Source organism: Petaurus breviceps, unplaced genomic scaffold (genome assembly GCF_028583685.1).
Source record: "Petaurus breviceps papuanus isolate PSGF00001 unplaced genomic scaffold, PetGlider_PUasm1.0 90925, whole genome shotgun sequence".
NCBI lineage: Eukaryota > Metazoa > Chordata > Mammalia > Diprotodontia > Petauridae > Petaurus > Petaurus breviceps.
In genome coordinates this window covers 10308512-10334339 of record NW_027187380.1, presented here as the reverse complement: position 1 = coordinate 10334339, position 25828 = coordinate 10308512, and the positions used below count along the sequence as shown (strand labels likewise).

The following is a 25828-nucleotide window of genomic DNA, read 5'->3' as shown; positions in this document are numbered from 1 at the left end:
TCTTTCTAGGCAAGAATAAGTCTTCAACTCTGGGGTGAGAGGATTGTCAGTGGCTAAGAATGGTATGAGATGTGGTGCCTTGAACCTTTTCCTCTTCCCATTGTTTTTTTCCTTTTGAAGGAAAAACCAAATCATACTCAAGGAGTAGGGCCAAGGGAGATGACTAGAGGGAGAGTCTTGCCTAAGGTAAGAAACTCGCAGGAAGTGACCCAAACCACATGAGGTGGGGCCAGTGAGAGGGAAGTCTTCTTCCCCATCATGGCAACACTATACTACAAAGGTTAGGGGAGGGTCCTAAAGTTGTGTGAATCAAGGTGGGAAGCCAATAACACTATCTTTCAAATCCCCCCTCACCCCCACCAACCCTCCCATCATTAATTAATCATCCAAACAATTGATAAAGTACTTCTTGAGCACCAGTGTGTCAGGGATAACTCCTAAAATAGGACAGGTGCATTGACCAGATTCTGTCTTACTGCCAAGTGCATCATCATCCTTCCAGTCACCTGGGTTCACAACCTCATTGCCATCTTCAACTCATCCCTCTTCTTCACCCCTTTTATCTAATCATTTCATCAGATCTTGTCATGTGTATCTCCATACTATCTCTCATCTACATTCCTTCCTTTCTACTAACTTCGCTATTACCATGGTTCAGGCCCTTCTTGCTTCTTATCTCTATTATTGCAACATTATTTGGTCTCTCTACCTCCAGCTTTTCTCCACCACAATGGATCCTCTAAATAGCCACCAAACTGATATTCATTAAAGAGCAGGTCTGATCACGTCACCCTCCTACTTGTTAAACTCCGGTGCTGTAATGTAATGCCAAAAGAAGGCAACTTCCCAGGTTCAAAATACCAGCATAGGTGCTCTCTATTTTATTTAGTGACAAACCAAGAACAGAGAAGGTCAAAACATGACATCATTCCAAATACAGCATTTACTAAGTGTGATTAAATAATCTCCAAGTACTACCCCACCCCAGGATCTTCCAATCATTCAATCAATTACAAAGTCTCTGTTCTAAATACTTCTCCACCCCTAGGCTATACCTTAATTAAGTCCACCACAAAGCCCCTCTTCTCAAATGGAGATTAGTTTCCAAACATAAGGTCAAAAGTTCCCCACCCCTGGATCACAATTGAATCTACCCCAGAGTTACATCAAGTTTAAACACAGCACTTAATACCCAAATGGAGTTCTTTTCTTCATCTTGACAAGAGGCAAGTTCTCAGCAATCTTAGTTCCTGGGGAGACAAGGCTTAGCAAGGCCATAAGATACATTGCCAGTCCCTTCATGAATTCATCCTCTGTCTGTAGAACAGTCCTAGAACCCCTGAACACATTAGCAAAGCCCTCTCCCAGGATTTCTGTAAACATACAACAAGAAAATCCTTCTTCAGGGCTTCTGAACCAACAGAAAGGCTCCCAGACCCCTGCAACAACAGCACTGTCCCTCACCAGTGGACAGTATTCACTCTGTCTGCAGGACAGTCTCCAGACCCCTGCAACAACAGTACTGTCCCTCACCAGTGGACAGTATTCACTCTCTGTCTGCAGGACAGTCGCAGGCCTTCTTAGCGAACAGCCAGGTTCCAGGACTTCTTCAACAAAAGGACTGTCTTTCACCAGTGGACAAATCTGGCAAAACAACATCAAAACAGACAGACAAAGTACCAGCAAAACAGCCATGTCTCCTCAGTCCTTGGCAGCTCAGGGGGCAGGTCTCAAAAGTCCAGGGCAATTCAAAGCGGCCACCAGCAATTCTCTTAGTCTCTCTCTCTCCACGAGGTGCTGCTTCCAAAAAGATCTTCCGCCTCTCTCTAGTGTCTCTCCAAATCTACCTCACCAGCTCCTCCCAGTTCAGGACTTTCTTTTCACATCAACAAGTCCATCCCACAGGTGGGATTAACAAACTCTGGGTTTTAACACAATCAATTTGAAAACCAAGCCAATACAGGGGAATCTTTAATTGCCATTACTATCACAGGTGCCTACCCTGGATCAAATATAATGATTAAAAATAATAGTTGGCATTTACATACCACTTTGAGATTTGCAAAGCATTTTACAAATATTAGCTCATTTCATTCTCACAACAATTCTGGAAGGTAGGTTATATTATAATCCCCATTATATATATAAAATATATATATATATATTATCCCCATTATTATCTCCATACATCCCCGTTGTTGCTGTTCTTGTTCAGATGTTTTTCTGTCCTGTCTGATTCTTTGTGATCCCATTGGGGTTTTCTTGGCAAAGATATTGGAAAGGTTTGCCATTTCCTTCTCCAGCTCATTTTACAGATGAGGAAACTGAAGCAAACAGATTTAAGTGCCCAGGGTCATGCAGCTAGTGAGTGTCTGAGGCTGGATTTGAATTCAGGAAGATGAGTTTTTCTGATTCCAGGCCCAGAACCCTATCTACCCTGCAACCTATCTGCCCTGATGCCTATTTGACAGTTGAGGAAACTGAGGCAGACAGAGATTAAGTGGCTTACCCAGAGTCACCCAGCTAGAAAGTATCTGAGGCCAGGTTTGTACTTGTACTCACATCTTCCTGACTCCAGGCCCAGTGTTCTATCCATACTGCACCACTGAGATGCCATTTAACACACATATAAACTCTTCTGACAAGGCTTTAACTCTCTTCACAACCTGGATCCTTCCTATTTTTCCATTCTTCTTATATATTACTCTCTTCCATGCACTCTGCAATCCAACTATAGTGGTCTGCTCTGTTCCACACATACAATCTTCCATCTTCGTGCCATCCTTTGCTGTTCCATATGCCTAGAATGCACTCCATCCTTACCTCAACCTCCAAGAATCCTTGGTTTACCCTTCAAGATTCAGACCAAGGTCACCTTCTGCATGATACCTTTCCTAATCTTCACCCCCACTCCCCCTCCCCCCCCACCAGCTGCGTGGATATCCCTTTCCAAAATAATTTTATATTCATTTGTACGTATTTATGTAATGTAAGCATTGTGCCACTGGGTGTCGCTGTGGAACGCCAGGGTCCAGATGCTCCTGTGAGTCAGGCACCTGAATTTCACAGCAAAAAATGAAGGTGTTAGATTCCTACTCTGATGGGGCTGAGTGAAAGGCCCAAGTTTGTATTAATTCTGCCCTGGGGAATTTAGTTATGAAACATATGGATGGTTCATGATTTTACCCCAGTTGAGAGAGAGGGAGACAGAGGCAGAGACACAGGGGGTAGGGGGAGAGGGAGTGGGCTAGCAGTGGGCTGATGTTGGGATCCCAGCCCTACACTAGCAAAGGCATTATCTCTGTTGTTCCCAGAGCTGTCCCTTAGCCCTTTCACCAAGAACCAATAGACACAAGGAAATACATGTTTGGATTGAACACAGTAGTTTATTAAGGAAGGAAAAAAAACAACCATTTATTAAATACCTACTATTTTCCAGGCACTATGCTAAGAAATTTACAAATATTATCTTATTTCATAATGCTAGGACAAAGATGCTATTATGATTCTCCTTTTACGGCTGAGAAAACAGGTGGATAGCAGTCAAGTGACTTGCTCAGGGTCACATAGCTAGTAAGTAGTGTCTGAACCTGAATTTGAACTCAAATCTTCCTGACTGCTTTCTATACACTGCATCACCTGGTTGCTTCTGATAAAGAACAAATGCACCCTTGGTAAGAGAATATAGTTTAGCAACAGGTCACCCCTACCTGAAAGTATGGGAAATAGGTTCATTTTACAATCTACCACTGACTGGAGTAATCTATACCTCTCTGACCATCTCTTCTTGTATTGCCTTTCCCAGAAGCCTGGGAAGAAAGAAACCCACATCTATGGCTTCTGTTCAAACTGCCCTCCCAGATGTCTGCTCTGGGCACCACCCTAGTCCCACCATGCCACTCTTTTCTCAGTGTGTTCTTTCTTCTTATTTCCCAGGTTTTTATTCCCCCCCCAAGTCCCACCCCTGTCCCCAAACTCTGCAATATTATCTTGCCTCAGGAGATGAGCAAAAACTCACAAACCTAGCAACCTCAGAAGAATAACCCAGGTTATTCCTACACTCTCTAGAGGAGGCTTTACATGCGCATACATTCATGTTGGATCCCCAGTTAGAATGTAAGCTCCTTGTGGGCAGCGATCATTTCATTTTTGCCTTGTGTTTTAAGTGCCTAGCACAGTATTTGATACAAAATAAGTGTTTGCTTGATTGACTGACCTCTACTGAGTGACATCCAAGGTGCTTTGCTGGATTCAGTTTCTTTTTGGTATCCATTAAGTCAATCATCACAACTCCCTTCTCTTCCCATGCCCCTTCCCCCCATTCCTCTACTGCCTACCCTCCCACTCCTACCTCCACCTCCAACCTTATTCCTCATGCCAATTGAGAATGGTTATGTCATCCCAGCAATAGAAGTCTCTTAGCATGGAGCCAGAGAGAAGATACATCTTTCTGATTAATTTAATCACACATGTTCTATGGTGCTGCCCTGGTTGACACATCTGGTGAGGAATGGTGGAGAAGTTCAGGAAAGCTTGGATTCACTCTACCATGTAGGCTTCATCCTCTGCTGCTTCTAGGATTTCCCCATACTAAGATTACTATCCCTACCTCCTGACTCATGCCCAAATCTGTTCCTTCCAATTCTGCTCCACACTCCCTCCCTATAGGAAGCCTTCCTAAGTTATTTTTGTCCCCCTCCTCCCCTCCTTCTTTATCTGATATTTGTCTCTGGTCCTGGGTCTGGGGAAAAGTCTATAATGACATCCAACAGGCCTGTCCAGTGACTGGGGGTCAGTGGTTTAGAACAGGCTGGGACCAACCAATGCAGGCTTTTTTGTGCCTCTTTTTTTAAAAGACTGTCTCTCTGTCTCAACTGGGCTAGAAGTATAGAGGATGCTGACAGGCCCAGATCTCACTGCTAATGAGCACAAGAGGTTTGAATTGCTCTGCTTCAAACCTGGACTGGTTCAGCCCTCCTTAGGTAACATGGAAGCCTCCCGATCCTTGGGGACTCAAAGTATTAATGACCAATAAGTGCAGACATTTGATTGGTATGTAGGTCACTATAGCTCAGAACCCTGGAACTCAAAAAAATCTGCCAGCTTCAGGATCCTCAGTAGCAGGGATTACCAGCATACACCACCAGTGGGACAGACCAATGTTCTTCTAAGGACCAATTGTGTCAGGGCCTATTCCAGTTACTGTCCCCTGGTTGCAGAGCTCAACCTTCAGAAAATGACAACTTGCATGTGGGCATCCACAGTTGGCTGGGCCACAGCTGTTCAGATATTTTGTGCCTAGTTTTTGTGGTCAAGAGACTAGTCACAGACAGACAGACAGACAAACACATTGGTTTGGGGACTCTGATTCAATTATCTAAAAAACTGAAACTAAGTGAGAGAGTTAGAATTTGTCTTTTCTGCCTTTGGATGTGACAAGATGTTTAACCCAGTGACCTTGTGTGAAAGTAAGTTAGTTTATGCTTTTTCATCTCCAGTAACTAAAATGACCTTGTTTTACCTCCATCCCCCTCCACTTCACTCCCCACCCCCATCATTTTTGTCTGCTAAAATCTTTCCCTTCCTTCAAGTTCAACCAAGGTGCTACCTTCTTCATGGATTGTTTCTTATTCTCTCTATTTAGAAGTGATCTTTCTCTCATCAAATTTATTATAGCAATATATATTATATATTAATTGTATATAGAATTATATCATATATATAAAATAGTTAATTGTGTAGAGGTTTATTTCTGCCATGCCTCTTATTTCCTGTTAGATTGTAAGGTGTTGTTTTTTTTTTCAGGGTAATTGGGGTTAAGTAACTTGCCCAAGGTTACACAGCTAGTTTTTTTTGTGTGGGTGTCTGAGGCCAGAACTGAACTCTGGTTCTCCTGACTCTGGGGCCAGTGCTTTACTCACTGCTCCACCTAGCCACCCCCAGATTGTAAGTTTCTTGAGTGCAGGCACTGTGTTCTTTTTCAGAAAGAGGTTATGAGCCATGGGGGAAGAGTGTGCGTAAGAAAATATATAGGGCAGAGTCACCTGAGGGCCACTAGGGGTCACCAAAGTCTACAAATTCCTTGGATTCTGGGCTGGAGGTAAAGAGGAAAGTTTCAGTTGGGGTTTAATTGGTGAAGTATCTGATCACATGTGCCTTAAAAGTAGCAGGGAAACCTAAATGTTTCCTTCTACACTGTCTTACCTAGAGCTGACCCCATCTAAATCCTTATTCCTATTGTCAGTTTTCTGACCAGCCTCAGTGCCCAGGGAGCCATTATATAGGGTGTGTGTGTGTGTGTGTGTGTGTGTGTGTGTGTTTGGTTATTTTTCAGTATAACTTTTTGTGAACCATTTAGGATTTTCTTGGCAAAGAAACTGGAGTAGTTTGTCATTTCCTTCTCATTTTACAGATAAGGCAAACAGAGTTAAGTGACCTGCCCAGGGTCACACAGCTTGTAAGTGTCTGAGGCAGAATTTGAACTCAGAAAGATGAGTCATCATGATTCCAAGCCCAATGCTCTATCCCCTGTGCCATCTGTATACTGCACTACGACTTTGACATATGTGATAAAATGGGGAAGCAGAGTGTGAAGAAGGAATAGGACACAATATTACAGACACACAATGTGCCTGGTATATAATAGGTGTTTAATAAATGCTTGCTGACTTGCTGATTAGGCATTAGATAAAAGGTTTGTTAATAAGGATGCTTGATCCTTTCTTTGTGCATGTACTACAAAGGGCCACTAGGTGGCGCAGTGGATAGAATGTTGAACCTGAAGTCAGAAAGACCTGAATTTGAATCCTCCTTCAGAAACTTATTAGCTGTGTCACTCTAAATAAGGCACTTACCCTCTCTTAGCCTCAGTTTCGTCCTCTCTAAGATGGGGACAATAGCACCGACCTCCCAGTAAGGATCAAATGAGTTAATATATGTAAAGTGCTTTGTAAGCCTTAAAGAGCTATATAAATGCTAGCTTTTGGCCCCTTATATACAAGTACACGATCTGGATGTGAGTGAATAAGAGTTAGTGTGGGCCTTGCTATGTTAGCATGTCTGGGGGCACGCCTTGCGTGTGAGTGAATTCATGTGTATGTGAGAGCATATAAAGATAAGGGATTGCTTGGGATATGTTGTTTGTGAGTCTGTGTTGGGTACACTGAGAGGGAAGGGGTTTGTAACTATTGGCTGTCAATTGGCCCCCTGATCAATGAGGAGTCCTCGGGAGCCCAGCCTCCCCTGGCTGAGTTGGTAGCCATGTCTGAAACCCAAGCAAAGGACAATCTTCCTACCTGAAGATTGGCTCAGTCCTCAGGTTTCACTCATGACCCTGTGACATCAGCAGTAGCAGCTGTCCCTGGCTGGCCGGCCCCCCAGCCAAGTCCCTGGAGTCTCAGCCCCAGCCCCAGACTTAGCCTGAAGAGGGAGAAATCGTGGGGAGTTTAGGGCAGGAAACCCGAGAACTGTCGGGAATCTCATCGTGACAGTCTAACTGTGAGTAATGCCCCCCACTTGTGGCGGCCCCCATCTTTTCCCCAGCACACAGGGAGCCCGAGCCATAGGCTAGCTTGTCTATGCCAGCATGCCTTGAAAAATCTTACTTCTCTTCTCTGCCCCAACCCTCCCCCCACCCCAAACCTGGGAGCTGTTGACTGAAACACTCCCCCCCCCCGCCCGCCCCTTCCTTTTATTTCTGCTTCTTGCCCTGACCCTGTCAGAATCCTTTGCCTGACCCTGCTTCTTTGGCTTCTGCCAGTATCTCTTAGATGCCCCAATCCCATCTTTTGTCTTTTTTTTTTTTGGTCACTATCTCTGCCCTTGTCTCTTTACTTCTGGTCCACACTGTCCTTGCCCATGTATCTGACACTGTCCTTGTCCCTGTCCCTGACCATGGGGCCTTACACATCAGTGACCACCAGTCCCCTCCACTCCATGGGTGATGAAAGTTAATTCTTTTGATGGCAGGATCCTAGGGACAGAACCCTGGATGATGCTGATTCTCAAGGAGGGGACAGCAAAGGCAGCCCAAAGCGGGCACCCCTCTCAGCTAGTTTGTAATGCTTCAGTCAATTGCTGGGGGAGAGAGAAAAAAGGGAAGCCTGGTGAAGTGGGGAGGGAGGGGATATGTGAGTTGGTGAGGGGGGTGGAGAAAATGAGAAAATGAGTAGGGAAGATGGCAGAGGGGGTGGGTAGCTGGTTTCTTTGCTCCTTGAAATAGAAATTCATGAGATGCCCATGGAGGACACCATGGCAGGTTCCTCTTCCCAGAGCACTGCCTACCCTGTTATCCACTGATTCCCTCCTTTCTCCTCCTCTGTATCTGACAGCAGGTTTTGGTTTGTTTACTTAATGGAGAAATGAGAACTGAGGCACGAGGGAAGGCCAGGGGCTGGCAGAAGTTGGTCTGGAATGGGAACAATATGGACAGAGGGGTGAAGGGGTATTGGGACAGTAAGAGAATGAAAGATAAGGGAGGTGGGTGGAGGTCTGTATAGACATGGGCAAAGGAGCAGCGGTTAGAGAGCTGGGCAAATGGAACAGGAGGGAGGAACTGGAGTTGGAGAGGTTAGAGTGCATAGGATGAGGGGAAGGAGAGGGGCAAAGAACAGGCATGCTGGAAGTAACCAAAGGGGAACCTAGGAAGGTAAGGAAAGACATGACACTATAGGACAAAGGGTAGTGCCAGGGTTAACAAGCAGCCTGAATAGCAATAGAGCAAACAGCTATATGACTGCAGTAAAAGGGGACAGAATGATAAAGGAGTGAGAATGGTAGATCAGGTAGACCACAGTACCAGAAGTGAAGAACATAACCATGTCTAAAGGAGGAGGTGGAGTGGTCCAGGACCATAAAACAGTAATGGGTGTGTATATAAGAATATTTATATAAGGGGTGTATATGTATGTATGTAAAACTAAGATTATGTATGTCTGGGAGGTGTGCATGAGTGTGTGTTAGTGTTAGTGTGTGTATACATAGTACTTTAAATGAGAAAAGAAAAAAGGAGAGATGACTTGTGATTTTATTCAGGCAAAGAAAATGGAAGGAAGCAGGAAGGTTTGCTAACTTGGAACTTCTAAAGGTGGTTTCTGATCCTCCTGAGAAGTAAGATGGTATCCATTCCCCTTTCTTCCTGCCCCCACCCCAAACCTTATTCCAGTTCCCATTTCAAGCAGTGGGTGATGGGGTTGGGAGTGTTGGGGGGTGGGAGGTGATGGCATTCAGTTAAGGTAATCAATGATTGAATATCTTCTCAAAGTGTGTTTGTGTGTGTGTGTGTGTGTGTGTGTGTGAGAGAGAGAGAGAGACACACACACACACAAAGAGACAGACAGGGAGAGAAAGAGACAGAGAAAGGAAAATTTTCCAAAGTAATTGAGCACAGAATATTTTGGGAATTGAAATATATTGAAAGAATCTAAAAGTACCATTTTAGGGAGTGTGAAATACCCCCAAGATAGAGGGTGATTGGGAACATTATGGAACAAACTGGATAAATTAAGTCTATTTTCATACTGAAAAATTATCCCACATGATGAACATTTTTGATCAAATTGAGTTTCATATTTAATATTTCTGAAGCAAAAATATAGCTAATACTGACATTTCTCATCAAACACTAGGTTTTCACAGAATATAGTTTGAGAAACATTGGCATAGGAAGTCTATATGGCTGTCACTCCTCTGCTCCATTTGGTCACTGCTGGACCCCTTACCTATACCCTTACCTGGGAATCAGTGTTTTTGTGAACCTTGGAGGCATAGATCTAATGCATAATGTTTGCCATATGTTGCCCTGGAGGGTAAATACCACAAAATGGCCCTGTACAAGCAGTCAATTGATTAGTAGTTACAGTACGGTCTGAGTAACAGTACTTACAGTTATGGTACAGTGAGCAATGCTTGGATTTTGGTATCTTGCCCTGGTTAGGCCACATCTGGAATATAGTGTTCAGTTCTAATCTCAACATTTTGGGAAGGATGTTGATAATCAATAAACATTTCTTAAGTACCTACTACATACCAGGAACTGTGATGATTAAGTGTAGCATTTCCAAAGAAGGGCAACATGGAGGGTGAAAAATTTTGCAAGATAAGAATTGATTGAAGAATATTTAGCCTGAAGGAGTGAGAAATTGGACTGGCAGATGGGTGAATTGGGGACGATAGCTCTCTTTAAGTATTTGAAGGGTTGTATTAGAGATGACTTGCTTTACTTGGCCCTACGGACTAGCAGAACCTTGTTTATGTTGCTTTAGACCGCCTGGTAAAGCCTATGGATACCTTCTGAGAATCATATTTTTAAATGCATAAAATAAAATAAGAAGGCTTATTGGAATATGGTTTGTTTGTTGTTGCTTAGTAGTTTTCTGTTGGACTCTCCATGAATGCTTTTGGGGTTTTCTTGGCAAATATATTGGAGTGGTTTGCCATTTCCTTCTTCAGCTCATTTTATAGATGAGGAAACTGAAGCAAGCAGGGTTAAGTGACTTGACCAGGGATACACAGCTGGCAAGCATCTGAAGAAGGTAAAGAACTCTTAAAGCCTAGAGGACAGAACGAAGAAACAAATGGAACTCACAAAGACTCAAATATAGGTTTGATGTAAAGAAAGTATAGATAATTCTCATGATCCAGGACCTGAGGAAATTGGAGGGTGGGGGGAAGGATTTTGTGGAGTCCAAGGCTGCCCTATTTCCTTACATCTACATGACCTGACAACCTGACAAAACCCAGATAGCTGGGTTAGCAAGAAAGTCTTTCCTACATCACTTCACTTGACCTATATTCCTCCACTCTTGAACACTTTAGTTTTGAGCTTTTTCCTCACCTGAGCTTGGAGCCCTTCCGATTCATTTCTGGGGAGTAGTCTAGAGCCTAGAGGACAGAGCAAAGAAAGAAATGGAGCTCACAAAGACTCAAATATAGGTTCGATGTAAAGAAACAGTTTGTAACAATTAGGGCTGTTTAAATTACTAAACAATGACAAAAAGTGGAACGGACTGCCTTGGGAAGTAGTGGACTCCTCCCTAGAGGTCTTCAAATAAATGCTGGACAACCACCTGTTGAGTATGTTGAGTATGACTCTCAGATATGAATTGTGTTGAGTTGTCTATGAGGTTTCTCCAACTCAGAGATTTTGTGACTCAGTGATCCTCAGACCTAACTCAGAACATGTGGCTGCTTTACTACGGAAAGTCAAGAGGTCGAGGGGCTGAGGAAGGAGAGAGAGGATGAGACAGGAAAGCAACAGAGATATGTCCCCATTAAATTGCAGAAGAGGGCCACAGGCCCCAGAATTGTGACTACTCCCCAGAAATGAATTGGAAGGGCTCCAAGCTCAGGTAAGGAAAAAGCTCAAAACTAAAGTGTTCAAGAGTGGAGGAATATAGGCCAAATGAAGTGATGTAGAAAAGACTTTTGTGTTAACCCAGCTATCTGGTTAGGCCATGGAAAGACACCAGGAATTCACAAATGGATGGAAGGAAATAAGGTGCTCTTGGGCTCCCCAAGATCCTTCCCATCACCCACCCAACTTCCTTAGGTCCTAGATCATGAGTATTATTATCTATGTGGCATCCAAACAATGTGTGGACAAATGCCAATATTGCCATGTTTAAAAAATTACACACAATCAGTAGGTTATGTGGTAATGGTGGTCTCTGTCATAAGTCAACAAGCATTTATTAAGTGCTTATGAGGCATTCTAAAAAGTGCTGGGGATACGAAGAAAGATAAGAAAAGTTGTCCATAAAGGAGGTTATACTCTAACAGGGAGTCAACATGCAAACAATTATGTCCATGCAAGCTATATACAGGGTAAATGAAAGGTAATCTCAGAGAGAAGACACTTTGTGGGCAAAGAAAGGGAGGGGCTGCTAAAAACTTCCTGCAGAATGTAGGATTTGAGGTAGCTTTCCTACTAGAAGGAAAAATAAAGTGATAAGTTCTTCAGTGGTTAAGTCATTTCAAAGAACCAAATTGGGTGTGGGGTGGGGAAGGAGAGAGTGAAGGAAATAGAGAGAAGGGGGGAAGATGGAGGAATGGAGAATAGTAAGGGAGAGACAGAGACAGAGAGACAGACAGACACAGAGGCAGAAAGACACAGAGAGACAGATGCAGAAAGAGACAGAGAGCAGACAAAAAGAGACAGAGATAAAGACAGAGACCAAGAGAGAGAAAAAGGGGGAGAAGAGAAAGGGGGGAAAAGAGGAAGAGGGGAAGAGAGAGGACAGAGGAGGAGAGTGAGGGGACAGAGAGAAGGAGTGAGGGGAGACAGAGAGAGAGGGTGGGGGGAAGGGAGAAGAAAAAGGGGGAGAAAGGGAGGGAATGAAAAGGGGAGAAAGAAGGGAGAGGGGGAAGGAAGGGATGGAGGGAGAGAAGGAAGAGAGAGAAAGAAGGAGGGAGGAAGGAAGGAAGGAAGATAAGATGGAGGGAGAAAAGAAAGAAGGGGGGAGGGTGAGAGAGGAGAAAAGAGGAAAAGCTGTTTTGAAGTGGGAGTAGCTTTGAGAAGCTCCTCTGCAGCAGAATTTAGCAGAATTCCACAGATTGATGGAAGGTATATAAGATAAATCAAGGGAAATGTCTCCTAAGGTTATTTATAATATGCCAACTCCATCTCCCCACAAATCCATCAAGGATCATTTCTCTTATTCCAGGATACACAGAACACTAAGCCATAACTTCATTTCAGAATAAGAGCTTTCATTCCTACTCTGCCTTCTCCTTCAAGAAAACCCCTACTCCTGATGTGAGCAACATAGCTCCAAGAGACCAGATGCTTAATTTGCACTTCCCAATATCCTCCCCTTATGCCTAAATGCTAAATGTAAAGGGTGAGGACCATCTAATGAACTTACTTAGGGTAACTAGGTATAATTTACAAGCTGGCCAAACCAAGTAGTTTCTTCCATTTTAAAAGGGTTCACATCCATTCCACTAAGTTTGTTTTTAGTTACAAGCTCATGTTAAAAGATGATGGACTAGAAGCATTCAGGCTATCAAATTAGTATTGTTGTAACACCATGGCATATGGGGTCATTAGTGTGTGCTATGATGACACGTGCCATGGGGTTACAGTGGAGTGTACCTTGAGGGTGCCCTGTAATTCTGAGAAGACACAACTTCTTTGAACAGGGACCTTATGGGAAAATCTCTCCCTTATGAGAAAGATGGGCAATGCTGATTAAATGGACCCTATGGATTGATGCACTTACGTGTAGTCATAGAGAGGCCGGTGTCTAAAGTTGGAGGACCTAGGTATAAATCCTTTCTCTGTCACTTAAGTCATTATTTTGGTGACCTCTGACAAGTCAAAGGGACATAGACTCATTACCTCTCTGGGCCTCAGTTTGCTGCTATGGAAAATGAATTACACACCAATACATACATATTTAGACTTCTTGACTCCCTGCCTCATAGTAGCTAAAGGACTAAGCCATCTTCTATGTTTGATCCCACCCCAGGAATCCAAGGATGCTTTGGGTAGGAGGAGAGGTAGACCTTAGTAGGAGGAGGTGGGTCTCAGGAAGAGAATATTAGATTTAGGGATTTGAATTTACTCAGTGGGGAAGGAGAGAAGATGTCTCTGTCTCTTGCTTTTTTTTTCTCTTTCTGTCACCTTTCCCAGGTGACCCCATTCCATTCTACTAAAGCCCAGCTCAGACTGGGTGAAAAAACCGCGGGAACCATGGATTAGCCAACAATTCTTTCCAGGTGCAAATTCAGACCTTTCTGGACCTATTGCTCCCAGAGGACAATTTCTTTTTGGCCTAGGTTTCTGCCTAATTAGGGAAACTGCCCCGGCTCTTGAGGGATTCCTGGTCTAATGAGGCAGATGGATCTTCTGCCCACAGGAAGCTCAGTTTCTTATGGGGGAACAGGATAAGGTCATACCATGTAGTCAGGGTAGCAAACAAACCACGTAACCAGGTTTGGCTCTGGACGTCATTACTGGATACATGGAGAGGGAATGAAGTCAATGAGCTTAGCAAGATTTAATCAGGGAGAGTTTCCTGGAGGAGGAATAGGGCTTCAGAAAGAGGGAAGGAAAAGGACATAGGGAGGAGGGAAAGCACATTCTCAGGTGGGGAATATGGCCAGTACAAAGACTTTGGAACTGAAAAAGTATGTCTGAGTAGGAGACAAAGGAGCAAGTTTTCTTACTTTTCTGAGAGAATTTGAGTAGATGAGTCCCAGAAGATGGAAAGCGAAATAGGAGAATTAGGTAAGAAGCTTCTAATTCTAGGTTGATGAGTAGAATCTTAACAATAGTAATAGCATTATACTTTTATATAAGACACTATACATCGGGTCATGTGATTTTCACAACTTTGTGAGGCAGAGAATGTATTATTACATTCATTTTCCAAATGAGGAAACTGAGGGCCAGAGAAGTTAGCCAACTTGTCCAACGTCATACAGCTTATAAGACTGGAACCTAGGCTTTCTGATGCTCAGTTCAATGTTCTTTCCATTTGCACTATGAGGTTTAGCCAATGTGTATTCTGTGTACCAAGATGCCCTCTGGAGAAAACTGATGCTGAATGTGCCAAAGATATCTCAAGCTCAACATGTCTAAAACAGAGCTTTTTTCCTACTTTTTTTCAAACTTCCCTATTTCTGTCAAAGGCAGCCTATTTTCTTCCAACATACCCAGTCTGTAACCTCAATAGTATTTGTTATTCCTTCATTTCTACCCCCAGGGTATCGGTTACATCTTCCCTTTTCTAGGTACAGAGGTGTGCTGGGGTAAATATTCAACAACGGTCTCTCATGGTGGGGGGAAATGTGTTAATGGCACACTTTTAAGTTTAATCGTCATTATTAATATTTTCCCACCACTTTCATAAATCGAAACAATCCATAAACGACTCGAGTCCTGATTTGTAAATTTTGCCAATTTCTGGGGCATAAATGCTCATACTGAAAAATGGAATTAACTCTCACGGATAGTATGTATGATCTGGCTCCTCCACACCCCTATGCAGACATTACTTTCCTTCAGGGGTTTACCACCTCTCACCTAGATAATTGCAATGGTCTCCTAACTGGTCTCTCTGCCTCAAGTCTGTCTCTGTTCTAATCCATCTTTTAGATAGCTATCCAAGTGATTTTTCTTAAGCATGTTGTTGTTGTTGAGTTGTGTCCAATTCTTTATGACCTCATTTGGGGTTTTCTTGGCAAAGGTACTAGAGTGATTTGACATTTCCTCATTTTTACATTTGAGGAAACTGAGGCAAACAGGGTAAAGTGACTTGCCCAGGGTCATGCAGTAAGTGTCTGAGGTCAAATTTGAACTCAGGTCATCCTGACTCCAGTGCCAGATACCACCTAGCTGCTTTCCTTAAGCACAGATCTAACCAGGTCACTCCCCTGCTCAATAAACTCCAGTGGCTCCCTATTACCCCTAGGATCAAGTGTAAACTCCTCTGTTTCGCTTTTAATGTTCTTCACAATCTGGCCCAAACCTACCTCCTCAACTTCACTATGCATTTATTATTCCCCCTTCTATAGTCTATAATTTATAGACTATATATATAATACCAAGTATGGTAGACATACTTGGTCTTCTTGCTGTTCCTCTCACACAGCACTTTATGTCTCTGCACTGATTGTCTCACAAGCTTTGAATTTTGTTGGGGGTTTTTTTTTGTTGATGTCGTCTTCAGTCATATCCGACTCTTTGTGACCCAATTTTGGGTTTTCTTGGCAAAGATATTAGAGTGATTTGCCATTTCCTTCTCTAGATCATTTTACAGATGAGGAAAATAAAGCAAGTGGAGTGAAGTGACTTGCCCAGGGTTACACAGCAAGTAAGTGTCTAAAGTTGGATTTGAACTCGGGTCTTCCTGACTCCAGACCCAGCACTCTAGGCAGGAGCCACTTAGCTGCCCCATGCCTTTAATATACTTCTTTATTACCTTTGCATCATCAATCTCTCTCTTCCTTCAAGATGCAGCTCAAACATTGTTTTCTTTCTTTCTTTTTTTGGAGGTGGGAAGGCAGGGCAATTGGAGTTAAGTGACTTGCCCAAGGTCACACAACTAGTAAGTGTTAAGTGTCTGAGGCTGGATTTGAACTCAGATCCTCCTGACTCCAGGTCCAGTGCTCTATTCATTGTGCCACCTAGCTGCCCCTAAGCATCGCTTTCTCATGAAGTCTTTCATGATGCCCCCAACTGCTAGTACCCTCCCTCCCAACCTACTTTACATTTAACCACCTAGTATTTTGCATCTATTCTGTATATGTTTATATATGCACATAATAATAACAGCTAGAAGTTAAGTGACTTGACTAAGATCACACAACTAGTAAGTCTGAGGCTGGATTTGAATTCGGGTCTTTTTGACTCCAGTGCTCTATTCACTGTGCCATGTATTGTCTCCCTGACAGAGTGTAAGCTCTTTAAGAGTAGGGATTGTTTCCTTTTTTGTACCTGTATCCTAGTGCTTAGCACATATTTAATAAATGCCTGTTGATTAAGCAAGTAATTAGGAGCTGTTGGGATAAAGTTGGTACAAAGGACTGAATTCTAGAATAGAGGTTTACCCATGAGGTCTAAAAGGAGAGGTACCAATGGAAAGGAGTAACAGGGAATAGGGCAGCTACATGGCACAGTGAATAGAGCACTGGAACTGGAGTCAGGAGGATCTGAGTTCAAATATGACCTCAGAGACTTGACACACTTACTAGCTGTGTGACCTTGGGCAAGTCACTTAATGCCAACTGCCTTGCCTTCCCCCCTCAAAAAAAAAAAAAGAAGTAATAGGGAGGGGAGAAACCTTGCCATGCTTCTAGGTTGTTGGCAATAGAACTGTCAGGTAAGGGTTGCTGGAGATGGGCCTTAGGGCAGGGCTGGTTGGGGCTCAAAAGAGGACTAATGGGGAAATCCCTACCCCTGGAGTGGGCAGAAAAACTAAAACTCCCCAGAAGCTCTACCAAGAAGCTCTAAACCCTCACTACCACAGGCTGGCCCTCGGGCCTATAGCATGCTCTGGCCCCTGTCCTGCCCAGTCAGCAACTGCTATTTTTATTCCCAGCGCTTTTTCATTCTGGCACCCGAGGTAGGGAAGGAATGGGAATGCCCAAAGGAACCAAGGTCAAGAGATGAATCAATTAGGGTAGAGCAGTGCAGACAGGTCTGCGTGAGGGCAAGAAGCCGGTCATTTTCTAGGACAGGAGGCCTGCTCACGCCTGGCACACCATTTCTAGGTCTCTCTGAAGCCTATAAGTAGATTTGTGAGGATGGGGGAGACAAAAAATTTCGCCAGATCTCCAGGGGTTGGAGTCACTTGCTAAATACTTTTCTGTTGCTAATTCTAGATCGAGCTGGTGGGGCACAGTAGAGAATTGCTAGGTTTGGAATCCAGACAACATGGAATCGAATCCCATCTCAGACACTTACTAGCTATGTGAACCTGGGCAAGTCATTTTCCCTAAGTCCCAGTTACCTCCTCTGTAAAATGCTAATTGAAATAAAATGCTAATTATATAGCTCCTACTTCATACGTTTGTTGTCAGGATAATAATAGCTAACATGTAAATGGTTTATACTTTAAGATTCACAAAATACTATATATATATATGCCTTAAATTTGATTCTCCTGACAACCCTGAGAAGCACATGTTATTATATTCCCAATTTGTATATGACAATGCTAGAGCTAGGAGATGTTAATGATTTCCCAGGGTTCCCATGGCTAATAAATGTCTGAAGTAGGATCAGAACTCAGATCTCTATGATTCCAAGTCATATGCACCAACCAAGGTAGCACCTAGCCAAATCAAATGAGACAATATATGGGAGGCATTTTTCCAACTCTGAAACTTATAGAAATGTGAGCCATTAGCCCTTGCCTGTGGTGTAAGCACTCCACCGTGATAGTGAGAAGGCAGTGCACATAGAACAGATAAAAATCCAACAAATGGGTGTTTCCTAACCCATTCATGATCATCAAACTTTTATTTGGGGAACCCTGATATTCCATCCATGGAATCCTGGAACCGTACAATGTCACAGCTCAGGATTCTTTAGCCCAGCCCCCTCCCTCATGTAACTGTGGAGGAGACAGGTTTTGGTGATGACTCGAACTCAGGTTTACCGACTCCTTCCCCTGTATTAGCACTTTAGATGAGATGGCAGAAAGGGTGGCTCCTTACTATTTTTTGGACTACAGCCACACTTTTGCTCCCTTTTATGCTTTCCATATTTTTTCCATATTAACTCTTCTTCTCTTACAGATCCAATCTAATCCAATTCAATAAGCATTTAGTAAGTTGTTGCTGTTTGCCCTTTGTTGTCCCAGAGGACCAAGGCATCAGGAAGGCGATGCCGTGACTTGCACCTGAATTTAATTTAAGTGAGGGAGGGTTGTGCAAGGTCACCAGCCTCCCGGTCTCTTCCAGAGCCATCTGGGTCCAGTGGCAAGATATAGCCTACTATGTACAAGGCACTGTGCTAGGTGCTGAGTTCATACAAAATTGAAAGTGTAAAGACATATAATATAACATTTATTCCAAGGTAGCATCTTACAAGACTGTTGGCAAACATTTTGATAATGTGAAGACTACTAAGTAAGGGTCATGTTTCATTGAACTGCCTCCTAAGAAAAGGTCAGAATCCTTGGCCTGGCATTCAAGGCCCTCCCTTCAAAGGCTCCACCCTGCATTTCCAAGCTTCATCTCATGTTACTCTTCTCCATGCACTCTAACCTCTAGACAATCTGGATAACTTCAGCACTGCCTCCTCCTGCCCATCATACTCTCCTACTTCTGTTTTTGCTCAGACAAGAAGGGAAGTATTCCTTCCATAACTTTGCCAAATGAATTTTTGCCCATCATTTAAGACCAGTGCAAATCTACCTCTTCTAGGAAACATTCCCTAACTCACCAAATTAATAACAACCATCACTTTCAGACTTCTCAGAGTGCTTTGTTTTGTAATGAGCTTATTTTTTAAAAATTAAATTTACTTATTTTTGCAAACATTTACAATCTGTCCTTCCCACTACCCCTCACTGAGAGAAGGAAAGAAGGACGGAAGGAGAGAAAAAGGAAAGAAATGAAGGAAGAAAGGAAGACTAGAGGGAGGAAAAGAAAGAAAGAAAGAATGAAAGAAATTAATAGTCCAACAAAACAAACTCCCATGTTGGAAAATGTGTGACTCACTCAAGCTAATTACTTCTGATGCAGTAGGTGAGTGGAATACTTTGTCTTCAGACTTTTGGACTCTTAGTTTATCATTGCATCTCATGCATTTATCATGTAATATTGGGTTTTATAGTTTTCTGTGTTGCTGTTATCCCCCTTCTAAACTATGAAACCCCCAGAGGGAAAAGATCCAGTGTGTTTTGATTTTATTTCTTCATAAGAGCCTAGCATTATAACTCTGACCACAGTGAATAGACCTATAACTAATGTTTATTGTGTCATGGTCTGTTATTCAGAATTATGTATCAGTTGCAAGTTTCACAGGCTCATAAAGCGGGAGCAGAAAGGGGCTTCAGAGGCCATCTAGTCCAACATCCTCAGTTTACAGATGAAGACACTGAGACAGACACTGGGTGGAAGGTGAAGTCAGGTAATAAGTGCCAGAAAGGGAATTTGAACCTGAGTCCTTTGACTCCAGAGCTACTGTTATTTCCACTGTTATAGAGATGTGTTTCACCATTGGGGTAGGGCAGATCAGAGTATCTTAGATTTAGTACGGTAAGGGACCTCAGAGGTCTCCCAATATAGTCACTCTCATTTTACAGATGAGGAAAAGGTCCAAAGAGGTTGTGACCTACTCATTGACAAGGAGTCAGGATTTGAACCCATATCCTCTGGTTCCAAATCCAGCATTCTTTCAGATGATCAAAGCTTTTTCTACTTTGCAGAAAAGTTACTTCAGCATTTTTGTTACATAGGCAGATTCTGGCTGATTGTGTTTGTGCTATCTATCTGCTCATGGCTAACAGGACTTACCTTTTTTTTTTTTTAAAGGGATTTTCTTAAGAGCCTGTCTTACCAACCCCATATTGTCCTAAGGGAGTTGCCCTTTTTCCATAGAAAAAAGTGTTCCTTTGTGTTCATTGAGTGCTCCTCACTCTGCAAGGGCTCCCCAGCTTCATGTGGGCTGGAAGTGACTGTCTACTAGGAATCCCAAGAGTTGTGGGGAGGGAGTGCCTATCCTATACTTTTACCTCTCCCCTAATTCATTCCTTCTCTCTAGTCTTTCCCATTGGGTCCTGAAATGAAAAGGGTAGGTCAGCTCTGAATTCCCCAGGAGCAGAAGGGGTCTATTATTTCCCTATTCTCCCACATTTTGTGACCCTTGACCCAGTCCAGCTTGGGACACCAGTTGCAAGAGTAGTCAGGGAGGAAGGTGATTGGATTTTTCCAAACCACACTCCTTTTTCTGGATCCCAGTGACTAAGGGAGGACTGTCAGTCCACAAACAGGACAAAGGCATGGAAAGGCTCTGGGGAAGAATGATCTATAATAGAGGCAGTACACAATGAGAGTTAGATTCTTTGTTCAATTCTTTTGTTGTTTGTTGTTCAGTCATTTTTCAGTCATATCTGACTCGATGTGACCCCATTTGGGGTTTTCTTGGCAAAGGTGCTGGAGTGGTGTGCCATCTCCAGCTCATTTTACAGAGGAGAAAACTGAGATAGACAGGGTTAAATGACCAGGCTCACACAAATGTTTGCTTTTATTGCATTGTTGGATTGGATTGAATTAATGGTGAAGAGGTAATATGGTGGAAAAAACATTGGATCTGGAGTCAAAGAACCCAGATTTGAATACTGGTTCTGCCACTTAATACCTACGTGACTTTCAGCAATCTTTCTGGACCTCAATTTCCTCATCTGTAAAATGAGAAAGTTGGACCACATGTTCTTTGAACTCCCTTACGGTTCCAATTCTAATTGTTAGAAAGTTTTCCCTCACTTTGGGGTCTCTCCAGTTTCTATCCACTGTTCCTACTTCTGCCCTTGTGGTCCAGTGGAACAAGTCTCAGCTTTCTTCCCCATGACAGCTTTTCAGATTCTTGAAGACTCCCATCAGATCCTCCCTTAATCTTCCTTCTCTTGCCTGGGCTAAACAGTATGAGTTCCTTTTTATAGATTTTTTTTCCTATAATGTGTTCTCTCATGATTGTTCTATGGATAGAACAACTTATCAGTGTCTGTCATGACCCCAAGATGAAGCAGTACAGCAGAACTAGAATTCCCTCCACACTCTTCCTCCCTTCTTTCTTTCTTCCTTTCCTCCTCCTCCTCCTCCTCATCTTCTTCTTCTTCTTCCTTCTCTTCCTCCTTCTTGTTCTTGTTTTTCTTCTTCTTGTTGTTCTTCCTCTTCTTCTTCTCTTCTTCCTTCAGAATTTATTATCCTTTAGCTGAATTATTTTTTCCCAAGCAAAATAAATTCCTGTATTGGTCATATAAAAAAAGTCTAATTCTGCAGATTAACCTATCACCTGTCTATCATGAAATGGGTAGCATCCTTCATCATAGTCCTTTGAAATCACGTTTGATAATTGCATTCATTAGAGTTCTTAAAGCCTTTTAAAATTGTTCATTTTTACAATTTGATTTTATTTATTCTCCCCTCCCCCACCGCCCCTTATACACACACATATTATTTGACACAGTGACAGTGACAGTGACCTCCTAGTGTTTCTCAAATAAGACACTCCATCTCCCACCTCTGGGTATTTTCATTGGCTGTGCCCCATGCCTAGAATGCCCTCCCTCCTCATCTCTCCCTCCTGGTTTCCTTCAAGATCCAGCTAAAATCCTTCCTTCTACAGGAGGCTTTTTTGGATCTCCTTTAATTCTAGTGACATCTCTTAGTTGATTATTTCTAATTTATCCTCTATATAGCTGTATGGTGGCAAGGTGGTGCAGTGGATAGAGCATCAGGCTTGAGTCAGGAAGATTCATTTTCCTGAGTTCAAATCTGTCCTCAGACCCTGGGTGAGTCACTTATCCCTGTTTGCCTCAGTTTTTTCATCCGTAAAAAGAGCTGGAAAAGGAAATGATAAACTATTCTAGTATCTTTGCTAAGAGAAACCCAATTGGGATCATAGAGAGTTGGATATGACTGAAAAATGATGGAACAACAACAAATAGCCTGTTTGTACATATTAGATTGCATGCTATCTCCCCCATTAGATTGTGAGCTCCTTGAAGACAGGGACTGTTTTTTGCTCTCCCCATTGCTTAACAGAGTGCTTGGCACATAGTAGGTGCTTAATAAAATTGCATTGTTTATTGGTAGTGTAAATTGTTCTCCTGGTTCTGCTTATCTCACTTTACTTCAGTCAATATATCTTCCCAAACTTCTCTGAAACCATCATCCTTCATTTCTTAAAGTGCAATAGTATTCCTTTACATTTATATACCACAATGTGTTCAACCATTTCCCAACTGATAGGCACCCTCTTGATTTCTATTTCTCTCATGTTGTGAATACAATGTTTCTCTTAATATATGTAGCCTCAAACTTAGCTTTTTTTTATTCCTATGTTATATTGTTGTCTTATATTGAGCTTTAAGACATTAAAATTTACCAGGAAATTTTCTCTAGTCAGTTTTTTCCTATCCTGTACTTATGAAGCTGATTTCCTAGGTGGCATAGTAGATGGAGAATTGTTATTAGATTCAGATAGACTTGAGTTCAAATCCTGCTCCAGATACTTACTCTCTGTGTAACCCTGAACAAGTCACTTAATATCTCTGAACCTCAGTTTTCTCATCTGTAAAATGAGGTACCTGGATCCAGTTGCCTTCTAAAGCTCCTTTCACTTCTAAATCTATGATCCTATGAGGGGAAGCTAGGGAGGCAAATCAGTGATCTGGGGTGTGTGTGTGTGTGTGTGTGTGTGTGTGTGTGTGTGTGTGTGTGTGTGTGTGTGTAGGGGGGAACTTGATGGTCTAAAAAGGGGATAAGTAGAGTGTCTGGGTGTGAGGATTTAGTGAGGAGTTATGTAGGTCAATCCAGCACTTTTCCACTGTCCCAAACCGAGTCTGTATAATCATGTATCATAATCAGTCTGTATCTTTCTATCCACTATGATAGCATGAAAGACTTTGTTAAATGTTTTGCTCAAATATAAGTTGATTAACTACAACATTCTCCTGATCTACCAGTTTAGTTACGCAGCCCAAAAATAAAGTGAGGTTAGTCTGGCATGACATGTTTTTGAGGAAGCCTAACTTGCTTTTAGTGATGACCTCTTTCCATTCTAAATGCCCATAAACCATCCCTTTAATATTGTGTTCTATACTTTTATTTGGAGTCAAAGTCAAGCTCACTGGCCTATAGTTTGTAAAGTCCATCCTTTTTCTTTTTTTTTCTTTTGGACAATTGGAATAATAATTGTTCTTCTCTAGTTCTGCCACAACTTGTCCTGTTCACCAGGATATTTCAAGTTTAATTGATCCAGTGTTTTGTCCTCATGATGACATCAAGTTAGAGAAAGAGAAGTGACCTATCTAGGTGGTAGAAAGAGGGTAGGGAGGGAGAAATGAATATTGATGGGTGAAAGACTTTAGAACTGATCAACGCAATTTATAACACACAAATCCAAAAGAATGAAGATGAAATTCACCTCCTGAGAGAGAGGTAATGAACTTAAAAATGTAGAAGATGCATATATTTTCAGACATGGCTAATGGAGGAATTTGTTTTGCTGGACTAAGTAGATATGTATTAAGGAATTTGTTTTGTTTTTAGGTTTGTTTTGAAATTTGCTCAAAGGTGGTAGTAGGGAGAGCAGTGGGATGGACAGATTAATTTAAAAAACACATGTTACTTGAAAAATAAAAATGAAAAATTATTATTTGAAAAAAAAAAGAATATTGAGGCAAAGCCAAGATGGTAGAGTAAAGGCAGGGACTCGCTTGAACTCTCTCCCAAACCCATCCAAATACTTTTAAAAATGACTAAACAAATTCTGGAGCAGCATAACCCACAAAAAGAGAGAATGAAACAATTTTCCAGCCCAAGACAACTTGAAAGGTCATCAGAAAAGGTCTGTGGCACCAGGGTGAGAGAGGAGCACAGTCCAGCTCAGGCCATACCAGCATAGCCCTGGCCCCAGCAAACCAGGGACAGGCTTTGGGAGGCACTGAATCAACAGCAGCAGTGTCTGCTTCTTGAGCTCTAAGCCCACAGAACAGCTGATGAGGAGATGATAAGGATCTCTTTGCCATCACTGAGGCAGAGCCCCGTTGCTTTGCCCACACTCAGATCAGTCACAGTCGTGGGCTACTGTCCCAGAGAAGGGGGAGCACTAGCATAGCAGAGTTTATGGCTGCAGTGGAGCAGGGACCTTCTCACAGTTCAAGGGTCAAGAAGAGTGTTTGTGGTCACTCACAGAACCATGGACCAGGAGAGTAGTGAACACCTGTCTTTCGTTCATAACACCTTGGGAGAAATTAAAACGTACAGAGAAAAACTTACTTCCCTAGAAGTATCTCTGAAAATAGCTGCACAAAACCCCTGAAGCTTGGAACAGCATGCCTTCCACCCCGGAAGCAGAGCCCTGCTTTGGCAAAGAGTTAAAAGTCAAGTAATGGGCTAGGAAAATGAGCAAAGAACAGAAAAAAATCTGATCATAGCAAGTTACTATGATGACAAGGAAGATGGAAATATGCACTCAGAAGAAGATGATAGAGCCAAAGCTTCCAAGAAAAACATGAATTGGTCTCAGGCTATGGAAGAGCTCAAAAAGGATTTTGAAAATCAAGTAAGAGAGGGAGATGAAAAATTGGGAAGAGAAATGAGAGTGATGCAAGAAAATCATGAAAACCAAGTCAACAGCTTGGATAAGGAGACACAAAAAAATGCTGAAGAAAATAACACCTTAAAAAATAGACTGGACCAAATGGAAAAAGAGGCACAAAAGTTCACTGAAGAAAAAACTCCTTAAAAAATAGAATTGACCAAATGGAAATGGCAGTACAGAAGTTCACTGAAGAAAATAATTCCTTAAAAATTAGGATGGAGCAAATGGAAGCTAATTACTTTATGAGAAATCAAGAACCAATAAAGCAAAACCAAAAGAATGACAAAATAGAAGACAATATGAAATATTTCATTGGCAAAACAACTGACCTAGAAAATAGATCCAGGAGAGATCATTTAAGAATTATTGTAATACTTGAAATCCATGATTAAAAAAAAGGAGCCTAGACATTATGTTTCAAGAAATTATCAAGGAAAACTGCCCTGATATTTTAAAATCAGGAATAAAATAGAAATTGAAAGAATCCATCAATCATCTCCTGAAATAGACCCCAAAATGAAAACCCTCAGGAATATTATAGCCAAATTCCAAAGCTTCCAGGTCAAGGAAAAAATATTGTAAGCAGTCAGAAAGAAACAATTCAAGTATTGTGGAGCCACAGTCAGGATAACACAAGATTTAGCAGCTTCTGCATCAAAGAATCAGAGGGCTTGGAATATGATATTCCAGAGGGCAAAGGATTTAGGATTGCAACCAAGAATAACCTACCCAACAAGACTGAGTATAATACTTCGGGGGAAAAATGAATATTCAATGAAATAGAGGACTTTTAAGCATTCTTGACCAGAGCTGAATAGAAAATTTGACTTTCAAATATAAAACTCAAGAGAAGCATAAAAAGGTAAACAGAGATATCAAAAGAGAAATCATAAGGGACTTAATAAGGTTAAACTGTTTATATCCCTACATAGGAAAATCATACTTGTATCTCATAAGAACTTTCTCATTATTAGGGTAGTTAGAAGAAGTATATATAGGCAGAGGGCACAGGTGTGAATTGAATATGAAAGGATGATGTCTAAA

The 25828-nt window shown here is 42.1% G+C and overlaps 1 protein-coding gene across 1 annotated transcript in view; it reads left to right on the top strand.

Annotated features, from left to right (window-relative positions):
- The first annotated feature begins 7270 nt into the window (after positions 1-7270).
- The window catches only part of SCN4A (sodium voltage-gated channel alpha subunit 4), a 99302-nt gene continuing 80744 nt past the window's right edge, over positions 7271-25828 (top strand). The window contains exon 1 of the mRNA XM_069076856.1: positions 7271-7497. The gene's annotated coding sequence lies outside the window, so the exon portion shown is untranslated. The remainder of the gene's footprint in view (positions 7498-25828) is intronic.